The following is a 19,145-nucleotide window of genomic DNA, read 5'->3' on the forward strand; positions in this document are numbered from 1 at the left end:
GGATTCTATTTCAAATACAAGGAAATGGGTGTCCTTGCTGGGTAATTCTTAGCATACCTTGTACATACTTCCTTCGCATATATGGAAAGTATGCAATGTTTCAGTTTTAAACAATGAAGAGTTCCCATAGACGGACTGGTGGCCATTTCATGGGATGGGATGGGCGTCTAGCCCAGTGGAAATTTGTCATCTGTGGTGGCCCCTTTTATTTTTCTGGAGCAGCCAGATTTGGCCTCACTCTGAGGGGCTGAGAAATACCATCACTCTTGACCTTGCTAAGAGTCATGTCTCCCAGGGACTCCATGCTCTTTGGACCCAGGAATAGAGACCAGGCTTCCGGCTTGGGGTCCTGGGCTCTTGTCAAAGGATGGCCTGTTTTTACTCCATGGAATGCTTGGGATCGTCGGCAGGTCACTAGGGATTCTGAAAACCAAAAGAATCCGGAATGGCAGAAATTAGGCCATTGGAATCTCCGCCATTCTTCAGCCTGTCTTTATGTCGTCATTTTTTTTTTTAAAGAAACTAGTCCCTGGAGGAATCTTGAACTCGGAGCCACCACTTTACTGGGAAAAGAGCTAGAGCTCTGCCGTCTGAGGCTGAGGGGTCCAATTCTGACCCCGCCACTTGTTACCTGTGGGACCTTGAGCCCCTCTGGGCCCCTCACCTTCTTCATCAGTAAAATGAGGGCAGTTAGACCCGACAGGGTTTTTTTTAATCTGTAGTCCATGAAAAATTTTAAATATATTTTGATAATTATGTCAGTGTAATTGGTTTCCCTTTGTAAGTCTATGTATTTAATTTCATGCATTTGAGAACTCTGATCCCAGGAGGAGTTCATAGGCTTCACCAGATTGCCAGAGGGAGCCATGATACAAAAAAGGGGAAGAACCCTTGGACCAGACAATTTCTAAGGCTCTTTCCAGCTCCAGATCCCAAGTGATAGAAACATCCCTCAGAGTAGCAACGGGGCATTGGATTTAGAGTGGTGGACACGGAGTCAGCAAGACCTGGGCTCAAATTCCTCCTCAGACCATTACTACGTGACCCTGGGCAAGTTCCTTAAGTTCTCTCAGGCTCAGTTTCGTCATCTGTAAAATGGGGATAGTAAAAGTACCTACCTCCTGGGATTGTTCATCAGATAATTTACATAATTATTTAATAATATAATCATTTATATAATTTAAATAATCATTGATATGATAATATAATCATTTATATAAAGCAGTTTGTAAACCTCGAAGTGGTATATATATATAGGTCAGCTATTATTATTATCATTATTATTCATTATTATTATCTATCTCAGGGAGGTATGTTTGTTGCCATTCAGTCGTATGTGACTCTTTGAGACCCAATTTGGGCTTTTCTTGGCAAAGATACTGGAATGGTTCACATTTCCTTCTCCAGCTCATTCACTGAGGCAAACCGGGTGAAGTGACTTACCCAGGGTCACACAGCTAGTAAGTGTCAGAGGCCAGATTTGAACTCATGAAGTTGAGTCTTCTAGACTCCAGTCCCAGTGCTCTATGGCGCCACCTAGCTGCCTGTCATTGAGATATGAGAACTATTATTTCTCTAGGTAACTAAGAAGTCATTACCCATTTGCTTCAAGACAGCCACTTTTCCCATTACGAAACTATGGTGTTTAAATTATTTTGCTTACATAATCAGAAAGCCTCGAAAGCTTGACCTAGTTAATAATAGTCAACATTTAGAGAGGTTCATAGATTTAGGGGGCAGAATGGATAAAGCTCCAGGCCTGGAGTCAGGAACACCTGAGTTCAAATCTGGCCCTAGACACTTACTAGCTTTGTGACCCTGGGCAAGTCACTTGACCCTGTTTGCCTCAGTTTCCTCATCTGTAAAATGGAATAATAATAATAGCGCCTACCTCTCAAGTGCGATGATCAAATGGGATAATAATTGTAAAGCACTTAGCACAGGTCCTGGCACGTGGTAAGCATTACATAAATGTTAGCTATTACTATTTTTTAAAGCTGAAAGGGATTGTAGAGGTCAGTGAGTCCAACCCTCTCATCTTACAGGTGGAGAAACTGAGGCCCAGAGAGGTTATATGGGTTGCCTGGGAAAGCACAGCCAGGATTAAAATTCAGGTCTTCCTGACTCCATGCTTAGCGGTTTGGCCTTACTTTGGACAAACCTCTTAACTTTGGGTCTCACAGAAGTCCTTTTTTTCTCCTCTCACCACTTCCTCGAAGTCTTTTGCATTTATTTCATATATATGTTGTCCTTACTCCTCTCTGTCCATGTCTCCCTTCCTCCCCTGTTAGAATGGAAGCTTCGTAAGGACAAGGATTGTTTCACTTTTTGTCTCTGTGCCTAATAACATCTGTTGAGTTTTTCTGGTTGAACTGAATTGGATTAAGCCTTCTGTGTAAAAAGGGCTTAGGGTTCATGACCCATTAGGTCCCTTCCCATTAAAAATAATGTAAAGTTTCAATGTCTGTGTACACATTTAGAACAGATGCCCAAAGCCAGCCTGAGTTACTTCAGCTGGTGGGGCAGCTGCAGGCTCGTAAAGATCAGAAGGCCTTAAAAGGCTGAAAAATGCTGCCTGGCTCTGGGCTCTCCAGATAAGGGGCTAAAGGCCAGGCTCTTGTCTTCCCTAAGCAGCCCGCACTTAGCTGATTACAGTGGAAACCGTGCTGTGTTGGGAAATACGGGACCAGGTCTGGGCTCCCTGTAATGGTCCTTAGTCACTGAATCGATGAAAATTACTACATGCTAGACCATGGTGGAACTTGAGTCTCAAAGAATTAGGACAAAGATGAAACAGTTCCTGCCCTCAAGGGGTTTCCATTCTATCAGGGAAAACAACACATACACATATTAAGGATATAAAAAGGTATTGTTTTTGGTTTTGTGGGGAAGGGGATTGGTGGGGAAGAGGAGCGCTGGCCACTGTGGAATTCAAGAAAGGTTGCAAATAGATGGTGGAACTTCAGGGAAGTCTTCAGGAGTCAAGATTCTCAGGTAGAGGTGTGGAGTGAGAACGTTCTAGGTATAGGGGACAGAGAGATGGACAGAGACACAGAGATAGAGTTAGATAGAGACAGACAGACAGACAGAAGAGAGGAGAGATAGGCAGAGGCAGAGAGACCGAGAAGGACAGAGAGGGACAAAGGCAGAGACAGAGGGAAAACAGAGGAGACAGAGACAGAGACAGAGAGAGAGGAAGTGGAGAAGAGAGAGAGAGAGAGGAGAGACAGGGACAGATAGATAGATATAGATAGATAGATAGATAGATAGATAGATAGATAGATAGATAGATATAGATATGGATAGAGAGAGGGAGAAGAGACAAAGAGAAAGGAAGTGGAGAAGAGAGAGAGACAGAGAGGAGAGAGAGAGAGAGAGAGAGAGAGAGAGAGAGAGAGAGAGAGAGAGAGAGAGACAGAGACAGAGACAGAGAGACAGAGGTATTGTGTTTGAGAAACTGCAGAATGGGCAATTTGACTGGACCCTAGAGGGTGGGAGGGAGTGGGATATATAAAAATGCTGGAAAGGTAAGCTTCGGCTGGGTTATAAAGGAATTTAAAGATGAGAAAAGAGTTTAAATTCAATCCTAGAGGCAACAGGAACCAGTGAAGTTGACTGAGTAGAGAAGCAATATAGTCATACCTACTTAATGCCTTTATGACTCCCTCCTAGGAACTGCTATGAGGTGGGGGACAGACACTGCACAGGCATTTATTAAGTACCTACTGTGTACCAGACACTTTGCTAAGCGCTTTACAAATTTTATCTCACATCATCCTTGCAACAAGCTTGTGAGGTTGGTACTATTATTATCCCCATTTTACAGTTAAGGCAAATGGAGGTTAAGTAATGCCTAGGGTCACACAGCTAGTAAGGGTCTGAGTCTGGATTGGAACTCAGTTCTTCCTGACTCCAGGCCCAGCATTCTGTCCACTGTGATGCCACCTCATTTCCTCCAGTTAAATGAGATTGCTCCCTCGGGGAGGGAGTTAAAAGCCAAATCTTTTCGGAGGTTTGGGGAAGAGAAAATCTGAAATCTTGCAGCTGTGTGCAATTCCGAGGTGCTGAGAGATTTTAAGACCTGGGCTCCTGCCCTGCCACGGCCACGTATTGGCTGTGGGATCCTGTGACTGTTATTTATCCTCTACTGAGCATCAGATGATTCTCTGAGACTGTAAATGACAGGAAAGGTGCCAATCTGTATTGGTAGAAGATGTTTCCTCATGTGGAAGTTCTTTATACCACTAGAATCACAGATTGAATCCCTAATCCCATCCCAAATCCAGTATTTGCTTATCAGATCTTTGGATCAGAAGTCAGGAGACCTGGGTTCAAATCCTGAATCAGAGACTTGTTAGCTATGTGACACTGGGCAAGTCACTTACCCTCTCAGTGCCTCAGTTTCCTCACCTGTACAAAGAAGGTGTTGACTTGATGACCTCTGAGTTTCCTTCTTATCCTTAAATCAATGATCCTGTATCTACCCAGAGGCCAGGGAGGGTTTCACTTTTGACTTGGTATCCTTAGAACCCAACACAATGCCTGGCACATCGTAGGCACTTAACTAACATTAATCACAGTTAGCATCTTTAAGGTTTGCAAAGGGCTTTATCTAACCCATATTATCTCATTTCATCCTCTCAAGGAAAAGTTAAGTGACTTGTCTAGGGTCACACAGCTGGTAAATGTCAGACGTGGGATTTGAACTCCCATCATGCTACCAAGTACTAAGTAGTTTAACTATTCACTGATTGATTTCGATGGCTGATTCTCCCTTTCCTCATTCATTAGACTGGCAACTTCACACACTGAGGGCTGACTTCCTTAGGGCTGCTCAATCCTATCAGGAGAGTGCTTTGATATTTCTAATACTCCAGAAGAATTAATTAACAGCTGGGAGGAGCTGTGTAGTACTTGGCTTCCCAGCTGTTCCTGGACACCCCCCTCCAACCTTGTCAACATCAGGGTCTAATAACTGGGTGGTTGTAGGGAGGAAAGGGAATTAATCACTTCTCCATTCAGAGGGATTAAGATGTTTAACCCCCTTTTACATTAATCCCTGAAAATCCCTGCAAATAGAGAATTAGAAATTCCCCATATGGGAGGGAAGAATAGGAGCTGGTTATCTCATGCCTTCATAATTTTAAAAAGCCCAATACTACAGTAGCCATTATGATAGGAAGAAGAGGGGTAGACACCACACATACTGTCTCCTCATTCTATTTGCAGTTCTTTCTTTAAAAAAGTTTGCAATCTTTGGAGGAATCTTTGAGTATATATGAAATTAACACGTAACTTCATATTCATACTTTTAAAGAATTAAAGTGATAATTAACATAATTTCTTAGGGAAATGCATACACTTTTTTTTTTTTGGTGGGAGGAAACCCTCTTCTGTGTAGGGAACTATCAGTGTAAAAATTCTTCCCTTGGTGCAGATGGACAACTGGTCTGTAATTTATATCTTAAAAGCAGCAATTCTTAACTTTTTTTCTTCTTTTTTTAATCCTGCCCCGTTGGCAGTTTGGTGGGATTTATGGACATCTTCTCACAATCATATTTATTGCCATGTTGTTACTTTTCTCCATCCAAGTTCACAGATTCCTTGAAATTTCTCTATAGTTGAGTGCAGGTTAAGAATCCATGCTTTAGAGCATTATCTGGGGCATCGTGAAGTCAAATCAGCTAGTCGGTCAGTAAACATTTATTAAATGCCTACTATGTGCCAGGAACTGTGCTAAGCACTGGAGATAGAAAGAAAGGTAGAGGACAGTCCCTGCCCTCAAGGAGCTTACAGTCTAAAGTGGGAGACAACATGCAGACAACTATGTAGAAATAAGTTGTATAAAGGATACGTCAGAGATAATGAACAGACGGAAGGGGCTAGAGCTGAGAAGGATTGGGAAAGGTTTCCTGTAGAAGGTGAGATCTTAGCTGGACTTGAAGGAAGTCAGGGAAGCCAGGAGGCACTGATGAGGAGGGGGAACACCCTTTTCACATGATCTACTCCATATCAGTATCAGTAGGACTTGTGGGGCAACCAGGTGGCACAGTGGATAGACCACCAGCCCTAAAGTCAGGAGGACTTGAGTTCAAAATCCAGTCTCAGACCAAACACTTGACACTTACTAGCTGTGTGACCCTGGACAAGTCACTTAACCCCAATTGCCTAAAAAAAAAGAGTTCAAATCCAGCATCAGACACTTACTAGCTGTGTGACCCTGAGTAAGTCATTTCACCTTGTTTGCCTCAGTTTCCTCATCTGTAAAATGGGCTGGAGAAGGAAATAGCAAACCCCTCCAGTATCTTTGCCAAGAAAACCCCAAATGAGGTCACAAAGAGTCTGAAACAACTTAACAACTATCTATCATTTTTATCATCTATCTATAGCGGTGTCATCTATAGATACACACACATGCATTTATGTACAGGTGTGTATATTCATATTTATACTACATAACCCTGAGACCAAGACAGCTGATTTCCATGGGCTGGGCCAGCTGACTCATGTGGGACCAGAATGAAAGCTAGGCATGCTGCAAGCAGAAGTGTGAATGATGGAGGGAAGGAGGAGAGAGGGAGAAGGCTAGGGAAGAGAAAAGAAGGGAAGAGAAGAGAAGAGAAGAGAAGAGAAGAGAAGAGAAGAGAAGAGAAGAGAAGAGAAGAGAAGAGAAGAGAAGAGAAGAGAAGAGAGGAGGAGGAGAGGAGAGAGAAAGAGAGTGAGAGAGAGAGAGAGAGAGAGAGAGAGAGAGAGAGGGAGAGACAGAGAGACGGAGAGACAGAGAGACAGAGAGACAGAGAAAGACACGGGGGGGGGGGTTTCCTGTAATCCAGACAACTTCCTATTAAAAAGTAGCCTTGGCTCCAAAGAATAACTGGTCCTAAGCCAACTCAAGGTGCCCTTTTGGTCTCTGGCATCTATGCGGAATCCTGATTTTAGCATCAATCCTCACTGGCAAAGAAAGCATTTTCCTAAGAGATGGCTTCTGCATTCTGTTCATTGCATTGGCATTCTCCACCCCCGAGGCGCTAGGCGGTGGAGTGAAAAGAGTGTTGGACCTGGAGTCTAGAGAGACTTGACCTTAAATCCTTCCCCAAATACTAGCTCTGTAATTATGGAAAAGTTGTTTGATTTCTCTAAATCTCAGTTTGCTTATCTGTAAAATGGGGATAATAAAACCTGTGGAAGGTATTTCTAGGAGTTAGGGAGGATCCAATGAGATGGTTCAATTCAATTAAATAAACATTCATTAAACACTTATGTGCTAGAAGTACAAAGAAGAAAAAAAGTGAGCATTTATTCTACCGGGACAGCTACAACTTGTCCTTAGGTAAATAAATACCAGGCAATTTTGAGAGAGAGCATTAATCTCTAGGGAGATCTGGGAATGGTTCATAGAGCTCCCAAGCCCTGAGCAGAGCCTTGAAGGAGTCAGACTCTGAGGGGCTGAGATGGGCAGAGAGAGCATTCCAGGACTGGGTGAGGGCGGCAGCTCATCCAGATGGCCAGAGGGTAGGCAGCGACCCACGCGTCAGGGGAGATGAGTCCACTCTGGCCCGAAGATACAACGTGTGAAGGGATTAATGAAAAGCTCTGTACAGATGTTCACTGTTATTGTTGTTTCTAAGTAGTACAATTCAGTGGAAATGATAATAATTCCATCGTAAATGAATGGATCATATTTTTATAGTGCTGGAAAGGTTTACAAACTGTTTTCCTCACTATGGCCCTTTGAGGTAGGGAGTACAAGTTTTATCATTGTCATCATCATCATCACCATCATCCTCATCCTCATCCTCATCCTCCTCATCCTCCTCATCACCATCACCATCATCATCATCACAAGATTATTGCAAGTAAAGCACTTTATAAGCAGTAAAAGTGCCCTCCTTCTAGTTCTATATCTATGACTGATTTGGTGGTTTTAAGCCTCACGTACATATGAGCTGCCTACACACATGCGCGCGCACACACACACACACGAATATATGTGTGCACATATACACACGTATGTTTATATACATCTATACACACAATGCATACGTATGTATGTGTGTTTGTGTGTACATGTACATATGTGTATAAACACATATATGTACATACCTACACACATATACACACACTTATACAATAGTATCTCTTCCAAATGAGTGTGAACTCCTTGAAGGCAGAAAACGATTTCATTTTTGTCTGTGACTCCCCAGTGCCTGGCAACAGAGCAGGCATTTAATGAAGGTTTGTTAATTGATCGATTGGACCCATTACTTAGTGAGTGAAAGCTAACAGGCAGCCTGATGCTGTACCACATTCACAACATATTAACCCAAGTGATAGTGTCTTCTCCTGTCAGGTGACTACCTATCGAGTCCGCATATATCTTATTTGTGCTTAGATTGTCTCCATCGTTAGAATCTAAGCTTCTTGAGGACAGGCGCTGTATTTTTGTCTTTGTGTGGGGCACATATTAAGCATTTTAAAAAATGCCTGTTGGGGCAGCTAGGTGGCACAGTGGGTTACAGCACTGGTCCTGGAGTCAGGAGGACCTGAGTTCAAATCCAGCCTCAGACACATAACGCTCACTAGCTGTGTGACTCTGGGCAAGTCACTTAATCGATTGCCTCACAAAAAAGCAATAAATAAATAGATAGATAAAAAATAAAATAAAAATGCCTGTTGACTACCCTGATTGTTCCATTCCTTAAAGCCCAACTCAAACCTCTCTGAGACTCGGTTTACTCATCTGTATGATGAGGGCATTGGCTGACATGCTTTCTAGGGTCTCTTTTAGGTGGAGATGTCCTGAGAGGTCTTGAGAGGCAGCTTGACATGGTGGGTAGAACCTTGAATCCAAGAGTCAGCAAGGACCGGATGCCAGATACTTACTGGGATAAATCACTTAACTTCTCTGTGGGCCTTAGTTTCCTCACCTGTAAAATGAAAGGCTTAGACTAAATGGCCTTTAAGATCCCTTCCATCTCTAAATAGATTGTCCTATGAGCCATAAAATAGAAGTCTGGGTTTGATCTGAAAAGGACGGTTAAGTAGTTTGTGGTCTGACTGTCCAGTGATTGTTTTCGTGCATGTATAAATCCAGCCCCTGAGATATGTGAGATTCCTTTTATTTTTCTTTTAAAAGAAACACATCTTTTATCCCGGAGCAGCAAAGGATAAACACATCTGTATGGCATTGATTTTCTCTTCTCCTTTTCTTTCTGGGTTGGGTGGGGAGTAGTGGAAATGTGGGTAGGAGGGGAAAGTAGTGGAATATTTGAAACACTTTACATTGAGTTTGAGTGACTGGAGGGGAGAGGGGAAATGAAAGGTGAAATGCCAAATTTAGTTTGGCCCTCTGTCCTCTCTGGAGCTGTTTTCCCTTCTGTCAGACACGCACGGCTGTGTTCTTCCCATCCAGGGCGAGGTGGGGGGTGGATAATATAACATTCCTACTTAGCACTTACATAGTACTGCTTGTCTTGAGAGCAGTGTCAACATTGACAAAGGAATCCTCACAACACCCCTGGGTAGGAGGTTGGTCTGGAGTGTTGATTTTGGGTATGGCTTAATGGATGGAACCTCAACCAGGCTCCTTGACCCACAATGGAACATTGAATTGGAGGCTTTGTCCGGTGGGCTAATGGTCTGTACTGGAAACCCAAAGGCCTCCCTAGATAAGGGCAGGGATGAGGACTGGACCTGTGAATGAATTCATTGGTGTAGGGAGCTTCCAGGTAAGGAAATTCCTTCTCTCAATGCAGGTTGGTATCCTCTCTGCAACTTACAGTGTTAGAAGGTTGCTTAGAACACTGAAGCAATCATTATAAAATAAATAATCATATATAATATTATATTAATATAATATTAATGATTACATCCATTAATCATCACAGCAGCTAGGCAACCTGGTGGCTCCTTACTCCCAGGAGGGCTCGCCATAGTAATGCTGAGTCTAGCACAGACACTTAATTGACTTAGCCCACTGGAGCTTAGAATTCCAGGGCTGAAGCAATCCTCCTTCATCAATTTCCCCATAATAGGATTACAGGCATGCACTACCATGCCTTGTTAGAGGTGAGGCTTGAACGTAAGGCTCCTTGACCCTAAGGCCCAGCTCTCTAACCATAATGCCATGCTTCCTTTGAAATAAGTATACAATTAAAAAAATAAGAACCATTTAGAAGGAAAATCTGCCCATCAAAAGGAATATGTATATGTGCCTACTATGTGCCATGCACTTTGCTAGGAGCTGGGGCTGCAGAGACAAAGAGAAACGCTACAGACCAGTGTTGGACTGTGAATGTCTTCTCTGATGACCAGCTTAGCTAGGCTGGCAGAAGCTCAACACAAGGCTTGCCACAGAGCAATTAATTCTTCACCCCCAGGGGACTTTGTAAGATCATCTGCCAAAGTGTCGAGAGGCTGTGGTCAGGGTCCAGTGAAAGGAAAACAGATACTGATGAAACTAGCAAGTTCTGAATAGGCTTTCTTTTTCTTTTTATAGTTCTTCCTTTCCCTCCTTCTTTCCCTCCTTTCCTTCCTCTCTTTTCTTTCTTTCTTTCTTTCTTTCTTTCTTTCTTTCTTTCTTTCTTTCTTTCTTTCTTTCTTTCTTTCTTTCTTTCTTTCTCTCTCTCTCTCTCTCTCTCTCTCTCTCTCTCTCTCTCTCTCTCTCTCTCTCTCTCCCTCTTCCTTCCTTTCTCTCTCTCTCTCTCTCTCTCTCTCTCTCTCTCTCTCTCTCTCTCTCTCTCCCTCTTTCATTCTTTCCTCCCCTATCTCACTCAGGGACAAAAATTGCAGTGGTCACACATGGACTTGACCTCACTTCCAATCAGTCTAAGAACTTTGACCTACTCTGTCTGTGCTCTGTGTCTGCTCACCCCTCCTTAGGCAGCCTGGTGGTCTCCTGCTCCCAGGGCTTACCACATTGGCGCCAGACAGCACTTGTCCAATTGGCTTTAATCTATTGTAGCTCAGAATTCCCAAGAAATTCTGCAGCCTCAGCCTCCTCCTTAGCAGGGATTACAGGTGTGCATCACCATGCTGGGCTCAAGGATTGAACATCAAAATATTATAGCATTAGGGGAAAATCTGTTTGTCCATCTGGGAGTAGATTTCATCATCTCAGATTGCCCCAGTCCACACTGGTCTCCCCTTACCACAAATCACCATAACATTGAATGTCCATCTGCAGGGAGGTTTCATCTACTCAACTGCTGAATAGTTTTATTGGATCTAGTTAGCCAACTGTATCCTGTCAACTTTGATTCTGGTGAAAGCCAGGGCCGCTCAAGCTCCTCTGATGGTCTACCAGCCTTGGGCACCTAAAGTCTCCAATAATTGTTAAATGATCATTGTGTCAATGAGAAATCAAAAGTTGTCCATTGTATGAAAACATGGTATTGACCCACGGCCTATGAAACATGTATTCTGAAGGCATTTTTCTAGCACTGGGTATGGCCTTGCATTGAACCATCTATACTCTCCAGCCCTTTCTGCAAATGGCACACATTTACAAGGTGATTGGCCAGGGCCAATGATCATAGCTAATACCTTGCCCTCTGAAGCTTCCTTCCATTTACTCTGTATGCTTCATGTGCACACTGAAATACATCTATATCTATATCTATATCTATATCTATATCTATATCTATATCTATATCTATATCTATATCTATATCTATATCTATATCTATATCTATATCTATATCTATATCTATATCTATACCTATACCTATACCTATACCTATACCTATATCTATACCTATATCTATATCTATATCTATATCTATATCTATATCTATATCTATATCTATATCTATATCTATATCTATATCTATATCTATATCTATACCTATACCTGTATCTATATCTATATCTATATCTATATCTATATCTATATCTATATCTATATCTATACCTATACCTATATCTATATCTATATCTATATCTATATCTATATCTATATCTATATCTATATCTATACCTATACCTATACCTATACCTATACCTATACCTGTATCTATATCTATATCATCTATATCTATATCTATATCTATATCTATATCTATATCTATATCTATATCTATATCTATATCTATATCTATATCTATCTATATATCTATATCTATACCTATACCTATACCTATACCTATACCTATACCTATACCTATACCTATATCTATATCTATATCTATATCTATATCTATATCTATATCTATATCTATATCTATATCTATATCTATATCTATATCTATATCTATATCTATACCTATATCTATATCTATACCTATACCTATACCTATACCTATACCTATACCTATACCTATACCTATATCTATATCTATATCTATATCTATATCTATATCTATATCTATATCTATATCTATATCTATATCTATATCTATATCTATATCTATATATATATCTATATCTATATATATATCTATATCTATATCTATATCTATACCTATACCTGTATCTATATCTATATCATCTATATCTATATCTATATCTATATCTATATCTATATCTATATCTATATCTATATCTATATCTATATCTATATCTATATCTATATCTATATCTATATCTATACCTATACCTATACCTATACCTATACCTATACCTATACCTATACCTATACCTATACCTATATCTATACCTATACCTATATCTATATCTATATCTATATCTATATCTATATCTATATCTATATCTATATCTATATCTATATCTATATCTATATCTATATCTATATCTATATCTATATCTATATCTATATCTATATCTATAGCTATATCTATATCTATAGCTATATCTATAGCTATAGCTATAGCTATATCTATATCTATATCTATATCTATATCTATATCTATATCTATATCTATATCTATATCTATACCTATACCTATACCTATACCTCTATCTCTATCTCTATCTCTATCTCTATCTCTATCTCTATCTCTATCTCTATCTCTATCTCTAAAATATTTGATAGAATATGTACTAAGACATGTAATATATGATATGATATGATATAATGTTACATTATGTTATGTTATGTTATGTTATGTTATGTTATGTTATGTTATGTTATGTTATGTTATGTTGTTATGCTATGTTATGTTATTGTCTCTTCCATTAAAATTTATGATCCTTGAAGGTAGGGGTTGTTTCTGCCTCTTTGAATTCACAGAGCATAGCACAGCACATACTAAATACTTAATAGATGGCTTCTAAGGTCTCAAGATCTAAGTCTATCATTCTGTGATTCTGTTTCCCAATCACAAAACTTAATACAGATAAACTTAGTGTTCTCCATTTGGGTTTTACAAAATTAATGTAAGTGTAAGAGTGGGAAGGCATGGTTCAGATCAGTTTGTGTGAACAAAGAACATCTAGGCGTTTTAAGGGGACCACCAGCTCAATATGATGTAGCAGTTCAATATGGAGACCAAAAACTAATATGATACTGGGTTACAGATGAAGAAACTGAGGCCAAGAGTGGTTAAGTGAGTCACCTGGGGGTCACATAGCTAGTAAGTGTGAAATGTGGGATTTGAATTCAGGTCTTCTTGACTTACACTCAAATGCAAGGACAATCTTGGCATTCCATCTGGATAAATGGTAGCCAGGGATGTGGGCTAAACATTGAAGGAGATAGGTTGAAGGGAGATGGAGACCCCACTTTGTTGTAAGTTCTGCCCCACTTCAATGAAGGAAGGACAGTCATCCTTTTGACATATTTGCTTGGAAATCCAGAATTTAAACACGGGCCCTTGTCGACAAATGGAGAGACTCACTGTGCTGTTCTCTTAGGCTTTGAGTGAGGACAGTAACCAGAGAGGGAAGGGCCTGGGGTAGAGACAAGAAAGACTAATGGGTAGGGACATTCATGTACCAACCCCTCTTGCTGTCTGTCTCTCTGAAGGGAGCTTAGCCCTGACAGGAATGGAGCGTCAAGAGAGGAAGCATGAATGAACCAGTTTGTGACCTGGCAGCAAGAGAGGTATCTCAGAAAAGGTCACTAGACTTAGACAGAGGACACATGACATGCCTCTTTGTAGCTAGAAGCAGGAAATAAAGTTCTCAAGGTCAGATTTGTGAGGATGGGATGGGGAAGAGGTAAGCTGGCCATCAGAATAAGGGAGAGGTTCTTTCCATGTCTGGCCCACCTTTGCCGTGTACCCCTCAACATGACAAGCAATGAAGTACTCTTAGGAGAAGTGTTCCAAGGACCCTGAAAGAAAAAAAAAAACATTAACAACACTCAAAAGAGTTTCTGTTTCTTTCAACTCCACCACAAATATTGATATTATTATTATTGTTGTTGTTATTGGACTTCTTTCAAGTCCAAAATAAATGTTTGATGAATGAATGAATGAAACCTAAACTCCTTAGCACATCATTCAAGGCTCTCTACAATTTGATTTAAAACCTAATGTCTGTCCCCAAATTTCCCCATCAAAAATGTTCCACTCCCCTGTGTACATTCTCTCCACTAGACCTTTGCTCATACCACTTCTGTCATCTCCGATGCCCTCCTGTGCATTCTCTGACTATTTGAATCCTTCCTGTCCTTTAAGGCCTAGCTTCAGCCCCATCTCTTTCCTCCGTGATACTAGACCACTCCAGTCCACACCAGCCTCCCCTTGCCATAAATCACCATAACACTTAATGTCTATCTCATCCCCTTAGCACTTTTCATGGGATCAGACAATTTAGAGCTGAAATAGACCCTGGTGACCATCTGGTTCTCATTTTACACATAAGGAAACTGAGGCCCAGGGAGATGTGTTTAGTGGCTCTCTACTCTTCCCTGTTCATACTGTATTTGGAGGACTGTGTTCCAATCTGGGTGCTATGGTTTAGAAAGTGCAATGATAACTGAAGTATGACCCAAGGAGGACAACAAGAACAGTGAAGAGCATTGAGTCTATGACAAACGAAGATGAATTGAAAGAACTGTCGTTGTTTAAGCTGGAAAAGACTAAAGGAGGTGGGGGGAAGGAAATAATGACTTTTGTTGTTTATTTTTTGGAGGCAGTTGGGGTGAAGTGACTTGTCCAGGGTCACACAGCTAGTAAGCGTCTGAGGTTTGATTTGAACTCAGGTCCCTGTGACACCAGGACCAGTGCTCTGTGCACCATGACGCCACTTAGCTGCCACGAATGACAACTTTTTTGCAGGCTGTTTCCCTTTGTAAAACGGCGGCTCCTGAAGAAAAGGACCAAGTTTCTGCCTTTGTTAGTATCCTAGTGCTTAGCACATTATGCAGCAAGCATACAGTAAGTGCTCAATAAATGTTTGTTACTGACTGACTGTCGTATAGAAAAAAGGATTAGATTTGCTCTGCTAGGTCCCAGAGGGCAAAACCAGAAGCAATAGGGGAAATTGTAAAGAGGGAAATTTAGACACACTGTCTGGAAATATTTCCTAACGATGACTTTTCCAAAAGTTTAATAGGCTACCTCCTCCTAAGTGGAGGCTGGCAGACAGAGTCCAGTTGTCCACTTGTTGGATTTTTTTTTCTGGTATGTGTTGAACCAGATGGCCATTGAAGACCCTTCCAATTCTAAAACTTCCATCCTTTTGTGAAGTGACCGCCCCGACATCTTTCCATGCCCTAAAAAGGTCTGAATTGTCTTCCTGGTGCTTTTAATTACTTTCTTATTTTAAATGTTTTTTCTTATTCTCACTCCTCAGAGCATTATGTTCCAATGGTTCCCATTTCTGGGGTCTTTTCTGGTGACAAAGCTCTATGCTCTTTATCTGATTGGATCATCCCTATGACTTTACAAGTCCAGTTGTGAAAGCAAGACTGGTATCACTTCTCTATTGCAGATGAGGAAACTGAGCCTGAGATAGATTAAAAGGATTGTCCAAGGTCAGTCACACAGCCAGGTTCCATCTGTGTTAAGACTCTGCCTTTACCACTTACTAGCTATGTGACCTTGGGGGAATGACTTTATTTCCCCAAGCTTGGACTCTGTAAAATGAGGGGGTGGACTTGGGGTCACAGTAACTAACATTTATCTTGTACTTCAAAGGCTTTACCCACAATTACCTCATTTGATTCTCTTCCCTTCAGTCATTTTTAGTCAAGACCAACTCTTCATACGACCCCATTTGGGGTTTTCTTGGCAAAAATACTGGAGGGATTTCCTATTTCCTTCTCCAGCTTATTTTACATCAGAGGAAACTGAGACAAACAGGGTTAAGTGACTTACCCAGGATCATACAGCTAGTAAGTGTCTGAGGCAGGATTTGAACTCACAAAGATGGGTCTTCCTGATTTTAAGTCCAACACTTGATCCACTTTACCACCTAGAATTTACTCTCACAACAACGCTATTGGTGAGTACTATTGGTAGGTGGGGGATATTATTATCCCCATCTTACTGATAAAGAAACTAAGACTGAGAGAGGTTAAAGGTCACACAGTTAATTAAGTATCTGAAGTAGGATTTGAACTCAGGTATTTCTTACTCCAAGTCCAGAGTTGGAAGGGATCTCAGAAGCCGTTTTGTCCATTTCATTTATTTTACAGATGAGGAAACAGAGACCCAAGGAAGTTCAGTGATAGCACAGTACGTGGCACAAAGTAAGTAAGTGCTTAATAAATATTTGTTGACTGACTTACACTGGCAGGATTTGACCCCAGGAACTTGATGACTGCCATCTTTTCTTCTAACTCCAGGAATGATGATGATAATGATGATGATGATGATGATGATGATGGTGATAATGACAGGGAAGGCAAATACCACTAACTTATTGACTTTGGGCTGACCCAGTGCTGGTGACTTGAACTGGAGAGGTTGTTTGGTGAAGACTGTAACTAGCTGTCTGGTGAATGGCAACTCTTTGGAGAGGAATAAAGGAGAGAGAGCAGAACTAATATTGGTCCAGCTCGAGTAAAATGGAATACCATTCAGCTCACTCTTAATTCAAAACAGCTGTCGACTGGCCTCGGCTTCTGATATAGCAGGCGGAATTCTTGGACACTGAGTTATTCTTAGAAGTATGTGCACAGACACTGGCAAGGTCTGCGGTAGACTGGTTCTTGCCAATCCCCTGTCAGGCCCCTGGGCCAGCAGATCCAAGAGCTATTGTTCTAACTTATGAAAAATAACTCAGAGTTTTTATTTTCAAATTACCAGCATGGCAGGGAAAGGGGGCGGCTGGGGGGGGGGCGGGGGAAGGATGTAGAAATTAAGCCTGTTTGCCTCCTTTTCCAGTTAACATAAGATCAGTGCTAGAAGGGGTCTTAGCAAGCATTGAGTTTAATTGGTTTAGTTTATTTGTGAATAGCTGTTTGCTTCTTATCTCCCCAGTTAGACTGTAAGTGTCTTGAGAATAGGAAGTACCTTTTGCCTTTTTTTTTTAAATCTCCAGCACTTGGTGCACTTTCTGGCGCTTAATAAATGGTTATTGACTGATTGACTCATTTTACAGAGAAGGAAACTAAGAGGGGATGTGATAGAATGTAAACTCTTTGAGGACAGGGACTATTTTGTTTTTGACTGTTTCTCCAACACCCAGCACTACCTGGTACAGAGTAAATCCTTAACAAAAACCTTGTTAGAATAGAAGCTCCATGAGGGCAGGCAGTATTTCATTTTTGTTTTTATCTAACCAGTGTTTAGCACATAGCAGGTGCTTAATAAATGTTTGTTGGAGGAAGGAAGAAGGGAGAGAATAAGGAAAGAAAGAGGGAGGGAAGGAGGAAGGAAGAAGGAAGTAAGAAAGGAGGAAAGAAGGAAGGACAGAAGGAAGGAAGGAGGGAGGAAGGAAGGAAGAAGGGAGGAAGAAAGAAAGGAGGAAAGAAGGAAGGAAAGAAGGAAGGAAGGAGGGAGGAAGGAAGGAAGAAGGGAGGAAGAAAGAAAGGAGGAAAGAAGGAAGGACAGAAGGAAAGAAGGAAAGAAGGAAGGAAGGAAGGGAGGAAGGAAGAAAGGAAAGAAGGAAGGAAGGAGGAATGGAGGGAGGAAGGAAGAAAGAAAGGAGGAAAGAAGGAAGGACAGAAGGAAGGAAGGAAGGATAATTTCAATAGAATGTAAACTTCTTGAGGGCAGGCACTATTTCATTTTTGTCTTTGTCCACTCAGTGCCTATCACAGTGCCTGGCATGTAGTAGGTGCTTCATAAATGCTTGCTGAATAAACGAAGGAAAGAAGGAAAGAAAGAATGGTAACCTAAATGGAACATAAGCTTCTTGAGGGCAGACACTATTTGCTTTTTATCTTTGTCTTTGTTGTTCAGTCATTTTTCAGTCGCAGCTGACTCTTTGTGACCCCATCTGGGGTTTTCTTGGCAAAGACACTTGGAGTGGTTTGCCATTTCCTTCTCCATCTCATTTCACAGATGAAGAGACTGAGGCAGCCTTTGTCTACCCAGTACCTGTCACAGTGTTTGGCACACAGCAGGCACTCAGTAAATGCTTATTGATTGGTTGATGTCCAAAGTCAGGCAGAATCTTGATCCCAACCCACATCCTGTCTCCAAATCCAATGCTCTTGCATGAGAACATGGCGCCTCTGAATTAGAGTGGTTGATAGAAGAGTGTCTGTTCTAGCTACTAAACGAGGGAGTCAGAGAACCTCAGAGTTGGAAGGAACCATGCTAGCGAGTAGCCAGCCAGTCCGATTTATCAGGAATCTCCGCTGCAACACATGTGATGAGTGGGTGTCAAGCCAATGCTTGAATTCATTCACTGACCGGAAGAAAGAGGCAGCCCATTATACGTGTGGGCTGCTCTTATCATCTGGGAATTTTCATCATCCATTGACCCTAAATCTGTCTTTGAAGCACACTGAGGTGGGTTCTGCCTCCTGGGACCAAGCAGAATAAGTCACATCCCCCTTTCACATCACAGACACTGAGCATGTTTCTCCCTGAAGCCTTCTGGGTTTGCTGGAGAACTGTCCTTGTTTGGGGCAGCTCCTCATGACCAGACCAAAAGAAATGATAGATGTGAGACAATTTATTAGCGATGAAGAGAGTTGTGACGTCCCTCATTTTACAAATGGAGAAAATAAGGCTGAGGGAGGTGGAAGGTCACAAAGCTGATCTGTGATGGCGCCAGGTTTTCTGATCCTTAGTTCAAGCTTCTTTCCTCTCCTCTATCCTGCATACCGCCCAAAGTCCCAGTTG

The 19,145-nt window shown here is 41.4% G+C and overlaps 1 long non-coding RNA gene across 2 annotated transcripts in view; it reads left to right on the top strand.

Annotated features, from left to right (window-relative positions):
• Window positions 1-2,660: 2,660 nt before the first annotated feature.
• Window positions 2,661-19,145, top strand: part of LOC110205679 (uncharacterized) — a 164,148-nt gene continuing 147,663 nt past the window's right edge. For both annotated transcript variants that reach the window (XR_013483043.1, XR_002323647.2), the window contains exons 1-2: window positions 2,661-2,866; window positions 16,544-16,597. This is a non-coding gene — a long non-coding RNA (uncharacterized LOC110205679). The remainder of the gene's footprint in view (window positions 2,867-16,543; window positions 16,598-19,145) is intronic.

The sequence above is a fragment of the Phascolarctos cinereus genome, unplaced genomic scaffold (assembly GCF_003287225.1).
Source record: "Phascolarctos cinereus isolate Bilbo 61053 unplaced genomic scaffold, phaCin_HiC Scaffold_1;HRSCAF=81, whole genome shotgun sequence".
NCBI lineage: Eukaryota > Metazoa > Chordata > Mammalia > Diprotodontia > Phascolarctidae > Phascolarctos > Phascolarctos cinereus.